Raw genomic sequence first — 5,753 nt, 5'->3', positions numbered from 1 at the left:
TACTAGGAGAGGGGGACTATTTAATTTGCATCATGAAAGAGTTTCAAGGAACTCCTTGAATTAATAAATGTTAAGCTATACTATTATAAATAAATGCAGAGCCTAATGGGCAAATAATGAAAATATAGCCATATCTTTGGAAAAAAGATGTATGTGTACAGGTGTGCATGTGCACTTTTGCTATTAAAGATATAATATTAAGATGATAGATGAAATGATAATGTATGGACACACTACTAAGAAAAAATATGCTTCTAAAACAATAACCTTACAACAATCTAGTTTTTAATAAAATGAAATTTGATCACCAACCATGGACATACATACACAGACACATACATAAGTATGTATATTCAAGGAGTCAATAAACTACATAATAAAAAGAGGTGGCAAAGATATTAGAGGAAAAAAGAAATTTGATACTAAAGAGATAATTTGAAATAAGGGTTAGATTCAAGTTGAATTTCCTATTGAAATTGAGGAAGTATTTAATAAAGCATGTGGTACACAGATATATAAGCACATCAGAATAAATAAAATTTTATGTGTTTCTGCAACTAAGTTTTCATATCAATTAACTACTCAACAAAATAAAATCATCTCTATAATTACAAATGTATGTGCATTGAAATGCACATGGAACTAAAATTTGAAGTGGGGCACAGACTCTACCCTACAGCTTCTTAAACTTAAGTTAATTTCAAATAACATGTAACGGCTGAAGGCTAGCATTCTGCAGAGGAAATGACTATACAGTGGGGTAGCACTGGAAGTTTCTTTATGATGATGGAATTTCTGTATCCAGATTGTTGTGGTGTTCACAAAGATCTATATGCATATTAAATTTTATAAAATTATACTGAAAAAGAAAAAAAGAAGAAAATGTATGATTATAAAGCTGTTGAAATCTGAAAAAGAAGATGTTTCATTGTAGTGTATCATTTTACATTTCTGGGTATTAACAGTTTGTTAAATTGTATCTGATACCTGTTTTGGAGAAAGTTGGGTGAATGACTTAATAAATTTATGTACTACCTTTGCAAATCATGTTACCCTATATTTTTAACTGAAACTAACAAATTCTGGTTTCAGCTGTGAGATTATAAAAGGTTGAGAGTCATTATCGTTCTTACCAAAAAAAAAAAAAAAAAAATTAAACTCCACAAACTGAAATACAATAAATTTTCTTGATCCCTTCAGAGGATTGAGATTCCAGGGCAGACTTCCATTCCAGAATCTAGTGAGAAAAGTACACAAAGAAACACAGATGACATTTGTTTACCTGGAACAGAAACTTTTGGAGTCATTAACTACAAGAACATTTTAATAGTAATTTTATAAAATTTCTGGAGATTCAGCATTGTCTAGTATGAGTGAAAGCAATAATTGGGTAAGATTTTTAGAAGAGATCCCAACCTATAGATGAGTTTTACACTTAAAACCTCTGCTGGGTCCTCACAATGAAGATAAAAGAAAGATCTCTTTATGTTTCAGGCAGGAGATTGAGTGTAAAAATTTTTATTGAGTCATTGATAAACAACAAATATTTAACTTTTATACATTCTTTTTAGATTTTGCATTTTCTGCAGTATTCTACACTATTTCAATTGAAGCAAGTTTTACATAGTATTTTTTCATAATATTTCCCCTCCATGAGGAGTTTTTACAGAACTTATAAATCTGCTTCTCTAACCCAAAAACTTTCTTATATTTTTCGCACTTACAGGGCTTTGATCTAGTGTGCATTCTTATATATGGGACAAACGAGGAGTTTTATTCCTTTTTCTAGTCATGGTCTCTGACTGTATTTTGTTCTTTCAAATATGTGAACAAAACCAATATGACTAGAGATGTTCCACACGCCATTCACTGATATGAGTTTTTTTCCACCATGCAATCCCACATTTGCTAGAAAATCTGTGGTAATGAAGCATTTACACATTCTATACTTAGGGTTATTGTCTTGTGTGAATTCTTTCATGCTTGTGAAAGGCACTTCAGTGACTGAAGGCTTTCCCACATTGTTTACTTAGCTAGGTGTACTCTACACTGAAAGTCTGTGTTTTGTGAAGAACTCTGATCTCAGAAACCTTTCCCACATTGATCACATACATAGGGCTTTTATGTAGTAAGTCATTTCATATATTTGAACAAAACTGGACCATGTAAGCATTTTCTCACCTTGTATACATTCTTGGTGTTACTCTACAGTGTTCTTTCATTCCTCTGAAAGCACTGGAGGTAACTGAGGGATTCCCATATTGCTTGCCTTTGTATGGCTTCTCTCCATATCCATGACATTCATATCATTCTTATCCAGTATGAGCTCTGAAGGGAACATTAACACATGAATGACCGATGCGGACTTCTCCACACAAACTGCTTTGACCTGTTTTCACTCACAGAAGTTTTCTTATTTATTATAAAATCTACAGTCCTGCTAAAGATTTTCCCATATTTTAATTACCTATTTATGTTCAAGTTTGTGCTCCATTTGATCTCTAGAGAGGCCAGGTTCCTGAAAATTTCCCACATTGCATCTCTGTAGAGCTTCTTTTGGAAAGGATCGAGCAAAGCCCACTCCTCTAGAGTAAAGCCCAGAACCACATCCTCAAAGGTGACAGATTTTATTTCTGGGTTCCAGGGACCCTCAGCCTCCTCTCCATGGTTCCTCCAGGCAGTGGAGGACATAGATCAACAAAGTTTGAGCCACATAGTTCTTTCAGCAGCTGAGGTAGTGTCCCTAGGATGGAGTTGCCAGAAAGCAGCATTATGAATTTTCTGATGTTGAGTTAGGAGTGACCAAAGAGTAAATGCTTTCCCACACTCCATACATTCATATGGTTTTGCACCATTGTAAATTCTCTGATGTTTAATGAGATGTGATCTTTGACTAAAGGCCTTTCTGCATTCACTATATCCATAGGGCTTTTCTCCAGTATGAATTCTATGATGTCATGTAAGGTCTGAGCCACAGCTGAAGGCCTTCCCACATTCCTTACATTTTAAAGATTTCTCCCCAGTATGAATTATCCTGTGACAAGTAAGACTTGATCTCAAACTAAAAGTCTTGCCACATTCTTTACATTCATATCTTTTCTTACCAATGTGAATAGTATGACATTCGGTAAACTCTACAGGAAAAGAGGTCTTTCCACATTCTTTATCTTCACATAATTTCTCACCACTGTGAATTAAATGATGTTGAGTATGGTCTGAGACAGAACTAAAGACCTTTCCACATTCTTTATGTTCATGTGATTTCTCTGCAGTATGTTGAATCGGGTGTGAACCTCAAGTAAAAGCTTTCCCACACTCCTTACATCCACAAGGTTTTTCACCAGTGTGAACTCTCTGATGGTTAATAAGATATGAGTGCTGACTAAAGGACTTTCTGCATTCTTTACATTGATAGGGCTTTTCACCAGTATGAATCCTCTGATGGTGAGAAAGGTCTGAGCCACACCTATAGGCCTTTCTACAGTCATTGTACTCATAAGGCTTTTCACCAGTATGAATCCTCTGATGTCCAGTAAGGTCTGAGCTGCAACCAAAAGTCTTCCCACAATCCTTACACTTTAAATCTCTCTCCACAGTATGAATTCTGTTATGACTACTAAGACTTGCTCATGAACTAAAAAACACTTGCTGCACTCTTTACGTGTGTAAGTTTTCCCATGATAGTGATGTATCTATCACTATCATTGATATCAGATTGAGTAAGTTCTGAGTCAGGAACAAAGATCCTCTGACTTTCCTTAGCATCACAGAATTTTTCACCAGTGTGAATTAACTGATGTTGACTATGTTCTGTTCCAGAACTAAGGGCTTTTCTTAAAGTTTTTATATTCATGGGATTTCTTACCTTCATGAATGTTCTGATGTTGAGATAGGTGTGAGCCACGAGTGAAAGTTTTCCCACATTCTTTGCGTTCATAAGGTTTTTCACTAATGTGAATTCTCTGATGGTTAACAAGATGTGATCACTGACTAAATGCCTTTCTGCATTCATTACACTCATAGGGCTTTTCACCAGTATGAATTCTCCAATGTCGAGTAAGGTCTGAGCACGACTAAAGGCCTTCCCACATTCTTTACACTTAAAAGGTTTTTCCCCAGTATGAATTCTCTTCTGACCAGTAAGAGTTGATTGCAAACTAAAAGCCTGGCCACATTCTTCACATTCATTTGTTTTCTTACCAGTGTGAACTGTCTGAAATTCTGAATCAGTAAGAAATGTCTTCCCAGGATGCTTATCTTCACAGAATTTCTCACCAATGTGCACTAACTAATGTTGAGTGTGATCTGGAGCAGAAAAGAAGGCTTTTTCTCATTCAGTCTCTCTCCTGTATTGAGTCTCTGGTGTTGAGTATGAGTCATGTCCCGGTTCATAGTAGGCATTTTTTCCTCCTGATTTTTCTGTTGTGTTTGAAACTGACTTTTGCCTTCCATGTCACCTCTAGAACATAAACATCCAAGACTGTGCTTCAACACGTTTCCATTATTTCCCCTTAGAATAATTCACTTTCAAAAGTGATATTACTGTTACTTTTTTTATAACTTCTTCAGCTAATTGCTGGAATGTATGTGCAGTGAGATGAGGTGGCTCTAGTTCTTCAACATCACATGTCTGTACAAATCCCTTCAGACCCATGCATTTCCCTTCCTCTAAGAGAAATCCACAGCCACATTCCTGAACATCTTCAACTGTTGGACAGAGGTCTAGCAAATATTTTCTCTCCTCTCTCCAGGGCTCTTCCCCTCACTCCAGGTGAGTAACAAGTTTTGGTTTGGAAAGTGGAATTTCTAATGATACCAGGTGGCTATTGGTCTCTAGCATCACTTCCCTGTGTAGGATTCTCTGAGCAGGGCTTAACAACCTCCACTTGGGTGAAGTCTGCAGCCACGTCCCTGAACACCACAAAAGCCTTTCAGGTGCCTTGTGGATGTTCAACAGTCGTTCTTGATTCCTCTCTAGAGGCCTCTATCCAAGCAGGGCAGAGCTTCACTCCACTCCAGTAGGATCCAGCCGAACCCAAACTCTCACAAAGCCCTGAAGCCCTCTCCCCAGAGATTTCTTTATAAAAACAAGCCCATATCTTCAGTAGACATAGGTTTCTGATATTTTGAGGTTGAACATAAAGATTATAGAAAGCCTGCCTTTTCCATACTTTACTACCACACCAATTTGGCTCCAGTACAATAACCAGTGATTGCACTTGAAAAACACAGAGTATGTTATTCAATCTTTCATCACTGTGACCAAAATAACTAACAAAGAAGTAAAGATTTATTCTGGTTCTTGGTTTCAGAGTTCTTTGTCCATAGCAACAGCATCATAGCAGACAGGCATGGTGAAGGAAAGCTGCTTAGTTCATGGCAGTCAAGACACATGAGATGGGTGGGTAGACATCCAGGAAAAGTACAAACCCTTTCATGGCATGTCACCAGTGATCTACTTCCTCCAATGAGGTACTGCCTTCCATTAGTCCACTCAGGTATGTGATGAAATCAGAGCCCTCAGGATCCAATCATTACTTAAAGCCCCACTTCTGAATCTTGCTACATGGGAGGGTGGGGCTGATTTCAACCATGAACCTTTGAGGGGACTTTCCAGATCCAAACCATAACACTCAGGAAGCTCAAAGGACCACAAAGCAAGAATTAATACATAAATATATTCATACATAAAGGAAATACACACACACACACACACATACACACCACTAAGCATATGACATTCAAACTGCAAA

The 5,753-nt window shown here is 37.0% G+C and overlaps 1 long non-coding RNA gene across 1 annotated transcript; it reads right to left on the bottom strand.

The window, feature by feature from the left end:
• Positions 1-1,505: 1,505 nt before the first annotated feature.
• On the bottom strand, positions 1,506-3,659 carry LOC306638250. Its single transcript, XR_013757444.1, has 2 exons — positions 3,552-3,659; positions 1,506-3,466 (listed from the first exon to the last, which is right to left on the bottom strand). It is a non-coding gene; the product is annotated as an uncharacterized lncRNA (long non-coding RNA).
• Between the last annotated feature and the right edge of the window lie 2,094 nt (positions 3,660-5,753).

Source organism: Sciurus vulgaris, assembly GCF_902686455.1.
Source record: "Sciurus vulgaris genome assembly, chromosome: 10".
Taxonomy (NCBI): Eukaryota; Metazoa; Chordata; class Mammalia; order Rodentia; family Sciuridae; genus Sciurus; species Sciurus vulgaris.
The sequence above is the reverse complement of the archived record's forward strand: the minus strand, read 5'-3'. Positions and strand labels throughout refer to the sequence as shown.